At 40.6% G+C, this 17,308-nt stretch overlaps 1 long non-coding RNA gene across 1 annotated transcript in view; it reads right to left on the bottom strand.

The window, feature by feature from the left end:
• Positions 1-3,869: 3,869 nt before the first annotated feature.
• LOC111871469 overlaps positions 3,870-17,308 on the bottom strand; it is a 398,884-nt gene continuing 385,445 nt past the window's right edge. Inside the window, exon 5 of the long non-coding RNA XR_002844026.2 lies at positions 3,870-4,379. This is a non-coding gene — a long non-coding RNA (uncharacterized LOC111871469). The remainder of the gene's footprint in view (positions 4,380-17,308) is intronic.

Raw genomic sequence — 17,308 nt, 5'->3', positions numbered from 1 at the left:
CGGATGCTAAAATAAAAATATCACAAACAATAATAACACTCACAAAAGAGTTCTTAACATGACATATCTGATATGATGGTTGTGTTGTATTAGCAGTATAGAAAATGTTTGTATCTGTTAAATTTAACGAATGGTAGATGAAATATTTAATTTAAACTCGTAAATTTCATTTTCAAACCGTTATTCTAAAATATAGTACATTATTTCTAGTCTTTATGACTTTCAGAGTATAACTAGTAAAATTTTCAGAAAATTAAAAAAAAATGCGGAACAACGTTCAAGCAAATACGCTAATTATATTGCGTTCATTTTACAAACTGTTTCAGATGCATTTACTTAAAAAAATCCGAGAGGACGAATGCGACTGGGAGACCACACAGAAGCAAATTGTTACTATGAGGCCTCAGCAAACATGCGACAAAATTTACTCTAATCAGCCTAAAGTAACCTTCAGATACAAAATTAAATAAACACATTTATGTATTTATGGTTCATTAATTGAATTGTTTATTTACTGGTTACTTAACGACTTTGTAAACAGCTCAGATTTAACAGGGCTGAATTCAGATGCTGTAGCATTATCTTAGGATTTAGGAAGGAAATGAAGAAAAATGCGACAGTCCCTGTGCCGAGCTTTGAAGAGCAGACGTCTGGAATTAACGATCAGGACTGGTACTCACTGGGCTGCTACGGTCCGTTAGAATCTGAGAAGCTGCTACGCAATATTTTTAGCGTAATTCATTCTTTTAAAAAAAATAAAATAAAAGGAGGCTTCAGATCACCTTGCTATTTGTCTGTGTCTGTCCATGTAATTGTGTATCCCCCTGAATTTTTGACGCCTATGATATCACCTTTCTGCCGGTCCATGTCCTCACTTATTTTTTGGTTTCCTATGCAGTCCATGTGGTATTGGAGGAAAGTAGTTCTTCCTCGGACTTCTTGTTAGAAAACAGAATAAAGTGTCGAAAGACCCAACTGATCAAAGACACTCAACTTTCAAAATAGCAAGAACAGTAACTGCATTGATTAACCCATCAAATTCCAGCGGTCACTGCATATACCACCTGCTTTAATACACTCACGCTCTGCGCTCTCCCCACAGAGCGCATTTGACAGTTTCATACAGTTCTCACAATAAAGGGCGACTGCTTTGCTAAACAGCAATAACCAGTTGGGCTTTGTAGCGGACACGCCACGTGTTTCTGTGAGGTAGAGAATGACTGCGCTGGCCAGGATCAGCAGCATATTTTAAAGGGGCTATAACTACAAGTGTTCAGTTGGAAAATAAAATTTCTGTTCGTGAGTCTCAAGAGGTTTGTCACCAAGACGAATTGATTGGCGGTAAACCGCCGTCGTAAAGTGACTCTGACTCAGTTCTTAATGGGTTAAGTTAAGTTTATGAATATAAACTGAAAGATAATCACTTCATCCAGCAAGAGACATAGAACATGAAGTTATCAGCAATGCCATGAACCTTCGTCAGCTTTGAATCTCCTATGGTGATTGTCCTTCGTCATCTACTCTGCTAGTTAATCAGAATTTTCACCCGTCGAACGGCTGGATGGTAATGAATGACGAATAGTGTCAAAGGAAGTGTTGGGAGGCAAATTTAAGGAATTATTCTGGAATTTTCCTGATCTACTGAGAAAATTCAAGGAAAGGTTCACTCATATGTGCACCTTCTTCCAACCCAGGTTCCATTCGGACGCCTCCGAATGCAAGTCAGAACGTGTCCGCTCGATAAGGATACATGACATTATACGCTATCCTGACTGACACATTTCATGGTTTCTTCACTCTCTACACAAATGCATGGATGATACATAAAAATAGTTTTCACAGCCTACTCTCGCAGCCTTATCTACCCACTATTCATGATGATCTTTTCATAAGGTTCAGCGATATTCCGTAGCTAAAATAGTGTCATTAAATATTCAAGGAATCAATTCACAGGAACACTATATTAGGCACCGTCAGTTTTATCGCAGAATAAACAGGGTTCATTGATCTACTGAGTCAGCTATTTGAATGTTAACTTTATCGAACAATTACAGATATGTGCGTGTGTGTTTCTGTAGGCGCAAGCGCTATCAGTACGATAGTTTTGTGGATTTCAAACCTAGGAAGGGGTACCGGATTTAATCCATGACCAGCGCTTTCTCTCCGTCAGCCAGTTGTGCGTATTATCTAATTGCTTTAATTTAAAATGTTAAGCTATAGTTCCCCACTGCCTTAATTTTAAAATTTGTTAAGCAAAACACTGAAAGACGGTCTGTAAAACATGAAATGAATTTATGTTTATTCTTCTTATTAAAACTTTAGGACGAGTTTAAAGATATCAGCTCGCAGCAATACTTTTATCTTCAAAAACTATATCCATTTGTTTTACCTTAAAACTATGAGACACAGTAGTACAAATGAAGAAAATCACGCAAAATATAACCATAAACACAAGCATGCAGAAAACACAGTGTACAAGTTCCTCTACACCAGTATATAATAGCATTATAATATTTACAAATTCCCTAACGCTACTGAGTTCTATTCCGTTGTTCCTCGCACGAATCCCTAGGGAACACATAACACTGAGGCTTTCCGTGATTTTCATCAGTCCCTCCTGCGGAGTTAAAATCTCAAAACAGGTCAAATTCGCTTCCTCTCGAATGTATGGAACGGGATCAGGCTTTTATGCATATCGAAGTTGAATAACTGCAGTTATTTTTATACGACCATTAAATAACTTACGACGATGAAATCTGGACAAAGTGGCATTGGAGCAGGTTTTCTCCGAGTACTTCGGTTTCCCTTGCCAATCTTCATTCCACCAATTGCTCCACAATCACCCTCACCTATCATCTGGGGCTGGTAAAATAGGCCAGAAGTGGCTCCAGTACAAGGGACTGAGTCTCACCCCACTAGCATTAAAAAAAAAAGTACGTTTGAAAATTCTTTGTTACTTTATCAATTTAATTTCCCCCCCCCCAAATGAGGTCCTCCATGTTCAGTAAGAAACTCAAAACAATGTAATACAGTTTTGCAAATCGACTGGCAGATTTATATCTGAAAATTTCCGTTAATATGAGGGAATATTTCATGTAACCTGAATTTTGGGCCACTCTGTGTACACATGAGTAGAAAGCAATGGGAGAATTCTGTAACAGGAGTCATTCCAGGCAGTGCCACGTGCAAGTACTCTTTGAGTGTGTTCAAATCTTGCAACAAGTTCAAAATTAACACAATTTAAATTACTGTAAAAACTCTAGCTTGGAACCAGAAACGAATCACAATATTTGTGTAACTGGGGTAATTTAACAAAGTACTGTAAGTAACCAATATCAGATTTACCCCATCTGAATGGTTACAACATTCTATGTCGAGAAGTCCGATAGACGTGTAGCAGGTATCGATGAATTACTGCCCCATCTGTCCCATATTATACTGCCCTCATTGCTTATTATTGTTAACACGTCTAATGATTTTATTTGCAACATAAAATTAACTCATTTTATGAAAATCTGAAGACGTTACAATTACACAGACTGAACAGAAATGATTAAAGTTATTCACGATTGTTCATGAACTTCGTTGTGTCACTCTGAATCTCATGGACCGCAGGGTCGAAATCCGAAAGCTGCCCTAGTCAGACGTATCGGCAGCCATAGTAAAATTCAACATTTACTATCGAATTGGTCGAAATAAGTGAACAACAAAATGGTCAACTTTTATAAAACAGTAGCTAAATGCATGAGTACATTAGAGCTGCCGACTGTCACAAATGTCGGGACACCGCCTTGTTTAAAGGTAACACAGAAATTGCTCTATTGGGCACAACTGTCAAAGCACAGCAGTTGAGATGACACCCTACCTGAGTCCCGACAGAAGAGCAGCAGAAGGAGAATGATTGATGACGTCCCCCTCCTCCTGCTTGTAGAAGTGCCTTCCGTTGTTTCACCACAAGCCATCATCGCGGTGGGTCAAACGGGTAATAACGTAGGGTCAGATTTATATAAATCCTCCAGGAGAAATAAAAATTCACAAGTGAATCAAGTCTTCACTTCTCATTTCTAACTGCGCACTGTCACTCACTTATTTCACTGGGTAACATGAGAACACCACTGATAATACGCCAACTTTCTTACAACACTTCATACGTTGTTATCTCTCATGTGTTATCTATTATTATTAAACGTTTAGCCTTGTAGCAATATATAATTTTAAAAATGTTATAATCCTTAATTGTGGGTTTGAATCCTAGATGAATGGTTCAGCAGAAGTAAATTAGAGCGAGAGTGGCTTCATGGCTGAACACGACGCACAGTGGAGTAACCCAAGTCCGTGAATTTGTTCTTCTGTGTTTGGGTCCTCAGTCACGAATGTCACTGTAACATAACCCAATTTTCCGCTAATCATGTCACAAATCATACTGTTCTTAATATAACTTCATTTAACATGCAGCAGTTAAACGTTTTACTACACAGAGAAAGTTTTATCTACGAAATTAGATACGATACTCTAACTTGGGGAAGGATATATGAGTTTCACAGGGTTACCCAATTAACGGTTATGAATAATTTAGGAGAGTAATTTGTATGTAACACATTTGTTCTATAAACATATTTAAAGTTATCAAATCACATTAATCGTCACAAAAAGCACTCAAATAATTTCTTTAGACACAAATGAATATGAAAGTCTCGAGGAAATTGCACCCATCGTGACACAGGAATGTTATTCAGTGTTACTAATGACTCAATTTGTAATAGGAATAGAAATTTGTTTTGGGGAAAGAATTTACTGAACTGTAACCCGTTGTTCTAAATTATGCCAAATCGAAGATCAATTACACTTCACTAAACGACAAAGAAATCACGAAATCTTCAACATGAATTTTACACAACCACTGCTCGGTCCGCATCCAGAAACAACTAGTACACAACATCAATGCACATTTTGTTCACACGACTCATCACTGTACAATCTTGTCTTGGGCTGCTGTTATAGGAGCGTGTTGTGCGCCCCGTTTGATCGAATAACAAGCAATGCCAGTGCTGGCTGAGGTGGCAGGCTAGCGAGGTTAACGTGCTGTAGGAATGACTGAACAGTCTACGCAGGGCTGGGCGGTTCGTCTCCAACTGGCAGTCGTCTCAAAACCAACCTCCCGCTCGCTCCCGCTTGCTCTCGCATCGCGCAGCGTCGTACCAACCCTCGCAGCCGAGCTCGAGATATCGATCCAACCCACTCACACAGTGGCGTCCCAGCAGTTACAAGACCGGCCACATGTCATACTTGTATAGGAAAGAAAGCATTCTTATTCACATTCAGCGCGAATATATTCCTTGCCTTTATGCGTATTATTCCTTTACTGGGAAACGTTTCTCCTACCACAGACGAGATCATGCCATCTGGCTATTTATTCTCCATCACACTGTATCTCTGTTGTCAGCAGATAGCATCCCTCTGGTCAAGCAGGCCATGCTCCTGCTCCGAGGCTTAGGTGGCTACTTCCAACGAGAGTCTCTGAATCTGTCTATAAAATGCCGGCAGTTTCCGTAATAGCAAAAGGAAACGAAATTTAAGGTGGGAAAAATAAAAATGGTTAGCAACTGAAATCCAAGCAGTGGAAACTAACTTTTTTCGGAAAATGCAGATTATGCACCAGGTTAGACACGGTCACAAACAAAGATGCGAGTAGACGCTAAATGCTCCTATTTATTCCGCGAATGAAAATTATGACAGATAAAAGCTGTTAAACCGTTTGAACAAAATATTTAATGGCGTAGTGCCAAAATTTCGTTAGAATGCACGGGAATATTGTGATATAAGAAAACCACGGATAAAATGATTATGGAGGGGAGAACAGGAAGATGCACCAGAACTGAACTAATTCCATGGAGCATTGAGAGTCGCCAAGCTGGCCAAGTAATTCTAACATTTTTATTGAACACAAAGTCCATTGCCGTATTCATGACAGTCCAACAATGGTCACTTTAACGTGCCAGATAAATCCAGCCCAAAATCTCATGTCCTGTTTATTAAAGAAAAGTGTCAATATTATTCTCCCATTTGCACTTCAATCCCCCGAGAAGAAATCTTTATCATTCTGGTTTTCCGGCTAGTATTCGGTATGGATTTATCATTTCTCACACGCATGCTACAGTTCCGTCCATCTCATTTAACTTAATTCCATCACCCTCACTATATTTATTGAATAGTGAAAATGGGGGGGATGCAATAGGAAATGTAAGAAACAGAATTAAATTAGTTTCTTGTGTACTGTGTAAGGGCACTTCGCTTTGTATCTTTTATGATTATGGCCATCAAGGCAGGAAAAAACCATTGCATATGTTGAAGAGAAATTTCACGCAAGACAGAAGATTGATTAAACTATCTAAACCATAATGGAATGTTAACTCCCGAGTTGATTATAACCTAACTTATTTATTGAATTTTTGTTGTGTTTAACAACGATATCATCAACACAGATTACAGATTATTTGATTTTATGGTAATGAGCAAATAATAAATTTTAATGGAGGTGGAAAGAAGCGGTAATGAACTAAGTTTACGTTCTGTCCTGGCATTTTCTCTTTGAATGACTAAGGAAATCACAAAAAAAAATCTTTAGTGAGGATAGCCAATCCCTAGCCCGGGATATTGAAGGAGAGTATCCTGGGGCGATACTCACGTTCTTTAATACTGTGATGGGGAAGGGGCTCATGAATCTACTCAGTAGGACTGAGAAACCCACGAAGACATCTGTGACTATAACTACTTTCTTGTTCGAGATTCGAAGTAGGTATCTCTAGCTCCAGCTTACCAAAAATGATAGGCATCTAATGAATTGTGACAGAGTTATATCCCGAATACCGCCTGCTCTGTGATATGTCATCCAGGTTATCATAATTATCACCAATCCTTGAGTCTCGATATGAGACATTTGGCCTCGTTCAAAGTTAACTCGTGAATAGTGCCTGGAACTGGTGCCCGATTCAAAACAACTGATGAAATTAAAATGAGATCATGAACCATAACGAGAGCCATAAAGACAAAAGAAAACTCATATTAATATTGTGGGAAATATTAGGAACCTAGTTGAGGGAGTCGGGGCACAGCTTTACCCACTTCATGCTCCACTGAACATGAACTCGTTAGCGAAAACTGTTCTGCCAGGCCAGGGAGTGCATGTTCGAATGTCAAAGCGATTTTATGTCATACGTCAGCCTCTCTTTGACAAGGAGGTAAAGGGGTTGTAAAAGTAAACAATTCAACCTACACTACAATTTACTTCTATAAATCATATATCCTGAGGATCTTTAGAAAAGAACGTGCATCCAGTGGCGTGTTCTCTGGTCTGGCTTGTAATGAAACTACTGAACTTGAGGAAAAACGTTTTCTATTATTCGCTCCATATAGGTTCTAATACGAGGGCTATCCGGAAAGTAACCTCGGTGAGCTGTTGATAAAGCAAGCAATAAGAACAAACGTTTTATTGCATACAAAGAGAAACGCACATACAACATAAGCTAATTCTCAACTTAGTCGCCACCGGAACTGAGGCACTTGTATTGGGGGATAGATTTTGTACGCCTGTGTCAAAAATATGCGGCTTGTGAACTCAACCACATTTTGGCACCTTCATCAATTCCTCACTATCGTTTAAGTGCTGTGATCGCAACCGGTCCTTCTGGCAGATAAACAGGTGGTAGTCGCTCGGAACGAGATCAGGGCTGTAAGGAGGGTGCTCAAACAACTCCCAGTTGAAATACTCTAGCAGTGCTCCAGTGCTAGCAGCTGTAGGAGGACGTGAATTGTAAGGAAGAAGCACTACGAGTGCACCGTATGTCAGCATTCCAACCCCTTTGTTCTGAATGGCCCTACGCAGTTATTTTAGTGTTTCGCAATACACTTCTGACGTCACTGTGGTCCCTTGTTGCATGAATTCCTCCATCAGCACTCCTTTCCTGTCCCAGAAAACAGTTGTCATCAGCCTCCCGGCAGGCAGACATTTGTTTAAACTTCTGCTTGTTTGTTGAATGTGTGTGCATCCCCACTGCTTTGGCCGCTGTTTGGTTTCAACATTCACAAATGGAACTCAGGTTTCGTCACCTGTTAGTCATACGATGTGACTGAGAATTTCTTCGCCATCTTTGTGTTATCGCTATAAAAAGTCAAGGCCTAAGCCTTGAGCATTTTCAGAACCCATCTTGCGGAAAACTTGTGGTAGTCTGGTCCAACTGTGAGAATCTTGTAGAGAAGAGAGCGTGAAATTTGTGGAAATTCACATGAAAGTTCTGAAGTTGTGAAGTGCCGCCTTTCACAATTTTTTTTCTCAACATTTTGAACAAGATCATCACCTTCCACAGATCATCGACCACTTCGCTCTTCATCGTGGACATTTGCTCGCCCGCCCATTTCTGAACATTCTACACCACCGTCTTACAGATCATTCACTCATTACATTTTGGTCGTACACCACGCATGATTCACGATGGATTTCCCCGGCACTCATGTTTTCAGTTGAGTAAAGTGGATTTGCATTATTATTTATAACTTATGTTTGAATTCTTTCAGTACAGTGGACATTCAACGGAATGCCTCTCAACATGAGCTCTGCCAAGCGCAAGTTATATACTGCCACGAGGTATGCAAAAACATATCTGTTCAATTAAAACAGCATAAATAGTTCAACAACATGATGCTGGGTCTTCTCCGAGAAGCTGAGTGTGTCTTAGCAGGTCATGTCTACAAGAACTCCCTCTCTAACCCATTCTGAGGCAGTAGAACAGACTCGCCACCTCCAATCCTGTTTCTCTAAGATCAATACCTGCACCTCTTGCAAGTGGTCCTTTCTGTTTGGGCGCTTTCTTATAATTCCCTACATATCTCTTAACTTTCCCATCAGTGGTACACTCCAATCCCATCTCATTCTCCCTGGTGTTAGAATCTTAATAACATTTTGAAGATTAAACTTGCTGTGCATTTTCTCAGTCCCCTTTCTTCTCTCCAATTTCCTTAGATCTAAATATTCTGCTCAGCACTTTCTTCTCTCCATTTTCCACTTTCTTCTCTCCATTTTCCTTAGATCTAAATATTCTGCTCAGCACTTTCTTCTCTCTATTTTCCTCAGATCTAAATATTCTGCTCAGCACTTTCTTCTCAGACACTCTGAATCAACGGTTTGATGTTGAGGTACTCATTCTCAGACACAGGAATTTCTCATACAAACATTCTGCACACACACACGAGCAAGATTTCAGTAACGTGGCCTCTGGAATGTGGTAAGCTGTTCTTCAAATAAAATATAGCGTACTCTGTAAACCATGTTATGTTAATTGAAGGAGCCCGTACCGAGAGCACTGCTCTGAAGGCATGCAGTTCGCATGCCACTGAGACTGCACACATATGAGTGAACAGCAGTCAACTTTGCCGAGAAGAGACAAAGCACCAGGGGTAAACACAGTTCATTCGTACGCCCTATTTTCAGTGGTCTCCAATGTATCGGAATGATTTCCATGTATTCTATAGTGTTAACATTTAAGCAGCTACTTTCCATATTACCATATCTCTGGTTTAAATATTAGTTTCATGTCTCATTTTCCATGATGACACCAGCGGTTCAAAATGATTTCAAGTAGTGTGTTCCCCTTATAAAATTCAAGATGAGCCTAGAATTCGTCTTCATCGCTTTTCAGGGTCTGTATGAAGATGTCTGTAGTATATTCCTTCGAAAATTTCCTGTTCCCAGATGAAAGTATTGTGATCCATTTTATATGTTCTGTTTGTTTACTGTGGGGTCGGTGTGTATGAAATAGCCATGAGAAGGCAAAGAATGAAGCTGTGTGTCGGGAAGTTCAAACAAAGTGAGTTACCCAAATATAACTGCTCAGTATATTTTCTGTAAAAATTTATTATCTCCTTATGAAATTTAATAGTTTTATTTTATATGATTATAAAATTATATGAAAGACCATTTTTCGTAATTTATTATCGATCTTATGGTGTGCGGCTTGCACAAGGCCCACTTTCGCATCTAACACTAGTACATAAGCTTTATACAAAATCTATTTATTTTAATGACATTCTCTTAACTGCACGTGTTGTACATGTGGAGTACAACTGTGAATAATAAATTCGGAATAACTGGAGCAGAGAGTGTTAAGAACGATTTTAATCCATTAAATTTCGGATTTTTCCTAACCAACATGTGTATTTTAATTCCTACCTCGCGGGAAACACATTACGCCTCCGCTACAAAGACTAACCGGCTAATGCTGCTCTGGGAAACAATAGCTATTTATTGTATCATACGAAATACAGAAATATACCACGTGGCAGAATATAGATCTTTAGTTTCTCAAAGCCCGTCGTCTATGTAGAAATACTGGGCTTTAAACTGTTAGTACAGGCCAAAATAAATGTATTAAATATGACCCATGCATGTATTACAAACACAGAGAACCATGATTAAGTAGAAATAAGTACACCTCCCGCTCTTCCTCCATCCTAAATTTATATTTATTATTATTCTTACCAGAGATCATCTACCCTGAATAAGCTTTGGCCTCGTCAAGTACAACTGTTTTTTTTCCGAATCACGCATAAGACAGGCTGTGGGGAAGTCCCACACGAAGGGGTACGCTCGTATGAGGAGGCATTTACCAACACAAGAGAAATAAAGCGAAATCAGCAGCGTCCCCAGTTGAGCTCGAATCCCCTGTGTGTGAATCGCACAAAACCGTGCTCGTAACCAAGAAGATCAACAAGTGAATGTTAACAATGAAAGCTGCACATTCTGCAATACAAACTAATCGTTGTAGGAAATATTTCAGACCTTAATCTTTAAAAGCAAGGAATTAACTAATATAATCGCATTACGAAAATATTCCCAAGTTGAAAACGTCGTTATCAGCTTACGTGGTGTAAACTAATTTGGAACAGCCATGTCATGCAGACATTGGGTTCTCATTGTTGCCTTACAGACAGAGCAATGAGTTGAATGTGGTGACATCCACTGTTCTGGGAAGAGAGGCGGGGGACGAAAAGTCAACACATTTCCGAGGAAACTCCGGCGTTCTGCGGCAATAGAGCTCGCGTGGGTTTACAAGTCACAAAGTACCCCTAGGTATAAAAGCAAATAAAAAGGAAATTCCATTAACACGTTCAAAGAAATGTACACCGCATTGGTGTTTCTCATCGAGATGAAACAACAGACTCATTCTGTGAAGTGCCTACGAGGAATCACTTCTACAGTATTTATATCTCTTATCTTCTAATGGATCAATTCCATTATTTAATTCTATTTTAACACTTAGATATTACACAATAATGTAAAGGTTATAACACAATAAATATTCTGCAGAAGGAAATTTTCCTTCCATAAACTTTATGAAATGAACGTGTAATATTGATATCACACCTTTCCGTGCGTCAACAAGCATCTTTCAGCTCCGAAACTATTTGACGAATTTCAATGATAGTTCAGTGATATATTTTGATTTTAAATATTCTCTAATAATGTGAAGTATAACGGAACAGACTGCATACAACTCTACGATTATGTAATGTGGTATCCCCACAGAGGTACGGGAGCTCCTGACATAATAACAAAGTAAATCACATTTTAATAAGTTCTATTAAGATCATTAAAATTATGAATGATTAATCAGGTTCATTATCTCACTCATCCTCTACATGTTTCCGCCATTTGCATCATCATTTGGTTATTCGTAAATAAATAAATAAAATACATTATTAATAATGAAAAGTAGAGTGAAATGGACAGGTTTTTAAAATTAAAATCTTGTAATAAATTCGTTTATTAAGCAGAAAAATAATAAAATACAACATACGGAAAATATGTTTTCTCTCAAACTGTTAAAGAGATTAAAACAGAATAGACGAAATATAACGCGGAGCTTGTTAACTGCGCTAGAGGAATGGTGACAAGTACAATTAAGTGACAAAAGCAATGTAATGTCTTTGATACTTATTTACTTACTCATGGAGCTGAGCCCTTCTGGAGGAGCCGCCAATTCTGCAGCTACTCAAGAATTCCCCAGCATTTTATGGAACCCGAAGGTTCATCACCGTGTTCGCAAGAGCCCTCCACCGGTCCCTATCCTGAGCCAATCCATACCATCCCATCCTATCTCTCTAAGATCCATTCTAATATTGTCCACCCACCTACGCCTTGGTCTTCCCTGTGGTCAATGTCTATGAGAGTTTATATTATTCATGAGCCTAGTCTATCTGGAAGTGCACGGGAACAGGGAACATTTGTATAACAGGCTATGCGGGTGTATATAGGGTGCATTACACTGAGTTGGTGAAGAATCTTATATATTCTTTTATTGCTAGTGGGGTTGGACTACGTCCCTTGTACTGCGCCCACTTCTGGCCTATTGTACCAGCACCCAGATGATAGGTGAGGGTGATTGTGGAGAAATTGGTGGAATGAAGAATGACAGGGGAAACCGAAGTACTCGGAGAAAACCTGCCCCAGCGCCACTTTGTCGACCACAAATCCCAATTGACCAGACCCCGGGATCGAACCCGGGCCGCCGCGGTGAGAAGCCAGCGACTAACCGCTTGAGCTATGGCGTGGCCAAGAATCTTATATACTGCGGATGCGACGTTAAATGCTAGCATATCGTTGTTGATTTGGTATCTTGTGGTAGGAATGTGCAGTGGATGTGTGGTGGTGTGTTGTGTCATGCTTGTTTCTGCACGGAGTACCAATTAGTGGAATTCTCAGTTCCTGCTACTGGATCCGCGGCGTTGATTGTTGCCTGCTGTGATGGTTGGAATGCTGGGACGCAACTAAGTTATGTGTACATGGTGCATCTAGTGCTTATGTCTATATAAGCAGAAAATGAATAAAACTGTTAAATATCTGGTTCTGGAAGTAAAGGTCCCGTCAGATGCATATTTCTATAGCTCAGCAGATATATCTAGGCTTATGTACATCGGTTATTTTATTGACAGAACTGATATTCCTGGAACAATTCGTAGAATTTGCTCATGAATATTTCAGATGTTAAATATTCTTGGTGTGTTCCTTACTCTTTTATTTGTTTGCTTACGTTCGAAACAAAGGATTCGTGGTACATCTTTATTCAGTTAAGACACTATATGATGAAATTTTTTAAAGAGTTGTACACGTAGAATGGACAGATATTGGCCAGTGTTTAGGAATCAGTTATTGCTGGGGTTGACACCAGCATGTGTCCAGAGGAGCTCTAAAGAAAGCAACCCTCCATTAGGACACCCCTATAAAAGAAACAGAGGAGAATGCCTAAGTCTTAACAGCTACAGTTAATTACTCAAAGTTGTTATCTAAAGAATTTCGAGGACGTAGCATCCCATATTTTCATTCACACTATTGGCACTACACCTGAATGGTAACTATGTCCAGGGAGCAGAATCATTTTAGAAACTTTCAGGTAAAGGTAAAGTTGTTCTTGTGAACTTCGCCATGAAGGCGTATGAGGGAGTGGATGTATAGCGCCACATTTTCTTGACCTCAGCAGTAGCTGGAGGTGAATGGTCAGATTCGCGCCCCAGCCGTTTTACCCCCGGGGAAAGAGCCCTCGCTACCCATTGGATAGGGAGCTGGGTGGGCCCCAGAGCCGGTGTGGATGACGTGGAGAAGAGAAAATTCTTGACTCTACCGGGACTCGAACTCCGACCCCTCTCTCGTCCAACCCCTAGCCAGTCGTTATACCGACTGCGCTATCCCGGCTCAGAAAATCAAGATATTCTCCGCTTTTTACAGAACCCTAAGTTTGTTTCTATGCCCACAAGATAACGGCACTACACATTCGTATATTAACAATCTTGGCCGCGCCATAGCTAAAGCGGTTAGTCGCTGGCTACCCACCGAGGCGGCCCGGGTTCCATCCCGGGTCTGGTCAAGTGGGATTTGTGGTGGACAAAGTGGCGCTGGAGCAGGTTTTCTCCGAGTACTTCGGTTTCCCTTGTCAATCTTAATTCCACAATCACCCTCATCTATCATCTGCGGCTGGTACAATAGGCCAGAAGTGGCCGCAGTACAAGGGACTTAGTCCCACCCCACTAGCAATAAAAAATATTAACAATCTTCTTCCATCAATTTCATTTTAATATTATCCTCCCATCGAAGTTCTTCTACAGGCTATTTGAACAAAAATTTGTGAGTACTTTTCATCTGCCTCATACGTACTACACGTTACCTGCAATATCCCATTCTTCTCTGTCTTCACCGCATTAAAAATAGTACGGAATATGAAGCTGTTGCTAAACCACACTATGAGGACTTATGTAAAAGTGGAGTTATACCTCCACACATTTCAACCTTAGTTCTAGATGGATGAATTTCACCCCCTCCCGTCGCTTCGTCCCCGTTACAGAATCCTCGGCATCTGTATGTTAGGAGGTTGGGGAAATCCCAGTGCGGGTCTGGACAATTTCAAGATGTTATTTTCTTCTAGCCACGACACAAACCCCAGTTTCTCAGTTGTTCACTCGTAGCCTAGTCGCTGTTCCAAATGGATCATGAAAAGTAAAAAGAAGAAGTTATGAAGCTGCTTATCATGCAATCGTCTTCATGTTTCAGTCGCTTGCTCTATCCCAAGTCCAAATATCCTAACCTTACTTCCATCTCACACAACATACGCATGATAATTAATCATTCAATTTGTGTACATATGTCGGATTTCAGTCTCTGACGAGGTTACCGAATTCAAATGAGCATGTAGATAAGGCTAACACAGAGGCCGCGCCATAGCTCAAGCAGTTAGTCGGTGGCTTCCCTCCGCGGCGGCCCGGGTTCGATCCCGGGTCTGGTCAAGTGGGATTTGTGGTGGACAAAGTAGCGCTGGGGCAGGTTTTCTCCGAGTACTTCGGTTTCCCCTGTCAATTTTCATTCTACCAATTGCTCCAAATCACCCTCACCTATCATCTGGGGCTGGCACAATAGGCCAGAAGTGGCCGCAGTACAAGGGACTTAGTACCACCCCATTAGCAATAAAAAAAAAGAATAAGGCTACATATGGTACTGGGCACAAAACTTTGGAAAGAAACTAGGCGTATACTTGCAGTAATCGTGGTGGCCGGATGACTTCATTCTTAGCCCCTTCTGCGTCTCCACTTAGTATTACCGACTTTTTTTTTATGAAGATCACCATTAGAGTGCCCGTCTTACCCTGACTGCAAAATTCTACATCTCTACAAGATTTCTACAGGCAAATGGCTGAGTACTTCGAAAGAGTCCTCTTACCAAATCGTCAACTACTCATGACACATGATCAACTTCTTATCCCTTTCGATGCCACATAAATTTCTAAGCTAAAATTTCTTCGATTCAGATTCAAATAATTAACACGGACGGAATTTTGGGAATATAATACTAAGACATTCTTTTCATCAAAAAAAAAAAATTCAAATTGTACGTAGGATAAAAGAAGGGTTGAGGGTGACAAATGTATCATTTCCTGCCACATTTTATAAATCTTCTTAAATTAAATTTATGGATATAATAACTAAAGCGTGCCCAAACATTGAAGTGTCAGACCCATATCTTCCTCTGAGGGAATAAAAAAAATTGATGTGCATAAATCTTTCACATTTTCCGTTTCACGAAAATGTGACTTTTAACAGTGGACTTGGAAGGGCTGAATCTGTCTGCTTAGTCTGATAGGTGTATGTATTCGTCTGTTAAGAGTCACACATACGAAATCAGAGAGACGCACCTCGTAATCCAGTTATATTCTCATGAGTGCACTAAACCCGCTTACTCAACTCCACAGCAACCTGTATTTCTGCAGCATGAGATAGCAAAGTGCACAACTCAAACTGCAAGCCCAGCAGGGCGCCAATGCCTAAGTGCTCAGATATTGTTCCAGTTACAAACGGGGGGAGAAAAAGAACATCAATCGAAGCGAAAGCTACAGGGATCGCTTAGGCAGCCGTCCAATTTGTACAGAGGATGGGAGAAAAGTCTTCATCTGTGTACGAGTAACATTCCTGCTATCGTGTGCTCTTTGCAGAAGGAAATCTGTGTTCAGTTTTCGGCCGTGTTTCAGGTTGTTAATAGTTTATTTCAGTGACTTTACACGAATTGCAGAACAACACTCTCAAATAGGACATGAAAACCTTGTTTATCAAGTTCCCATCTCACTCGACGTTATATGATTCCAGTGAATCGAAATTTCGCAGTTACGAGACTTCAACAGAGCGAGATTTTGTAGCAGAAATCTGTAGACTGGTATACAGGAGCTGCACGCATCGAACTTCTGTGGGATAACGGGTCTCCTCATTGAGATCTTTCGTGATTTGCTTCAGTCCTTCCGGAAAATGTCGAAAGAGTGCTTCGAGTAAGCCACGATGGGTTGCTGCCAAATCCTTCCCATTTTCTTTCATCATTTGGGGTTATATATTTTGTAGGTTGGCAGCTACATAAAGTAACCTACATGACTGAAGTCAATTATTCGAAAGAGCTGCTGCAATTCACTTGAATGGAAGAGGCCTTCTTTTCATGTTTCCAGGTTCAGTATTTAATTATCGAATCCAGGTGCAAGAGCACGCGGTAGCGTAGTTGGTTGAGGCACTATGCTACAAGCTGGAAGGTCGCGGTTTCATGTCCCGATGAGGTCATTGGATTTTTTTTTTCAATTGGCCTAATCCTTCCAGCCGCACTATGGCCCTGGGGTCGACTCAGCCGCTAACAGAAATGAGCACCGGGAATCTTCATGGGGGGGTAAAGGGCGGCCGGCGCGTAGGGCTGACAACCTTGCCGCCATCTATAAGCCGATTTTCTAGAAAACGTGGGAACCTCAACATCTCACTACCCTATGGACCTCCACGGCCTGTTACAGGTATACCTTTACTTACTTTTAGGTGTAGGCCGCGCCATAATTCAAGCGGTTAGTCGCGGGCTTCCCATCGCAGAGGCTCGGGTTTGATCCCGGGTCTGGTCAAGTGAGATTTGTGGTGGAAAAAGTGGCGCTGTGGCGGGTTTTCTCCGAGTACTTCGGTTTCCCTTGCCAATCTTTATTCCACCAAATTCTCCATCATCATAATCATCCGGGACAGGCTACAATACGCCAATCAGTGGCCGCCGTGCCGGGTGGCCCCAGTTGGACTCCACCCCCCACTAAGCGAGTTAAAAAAAATTCACTTTTAGGTGTAGCTTTGGTTGTCGAGCGGTGCAGATTGAGACGGTCGCCCAGTCAGTTGACAGTCTACTGTGAATTGTAAAACGAAGTACAGACAGCATAAATCGTAGATATTGTCACGTTTTTGGGTGACTATGACGCTGGTTCGGATTGGT

Source organism: Cryptotermes secundus, unplaced genomic scaffold (genome assembly GCF_002891405.2).
Source record: "Cryptotermes secundus unplaced genomic scaffold, Csec_1.0 scaffold465, whole genome shotgun sequence".
NCBI lineage: Eukaryota > Metazoa > Arthropoda > Insecta > Blattodea > Kalotermitidae > Cryptotermes > Cryptotermes secundus.
The sequence above is the reverse complement of the archived record's forward strand: the minus strand, read 5'-3'. Positions and strand labels throughout refer to the sequence as shown.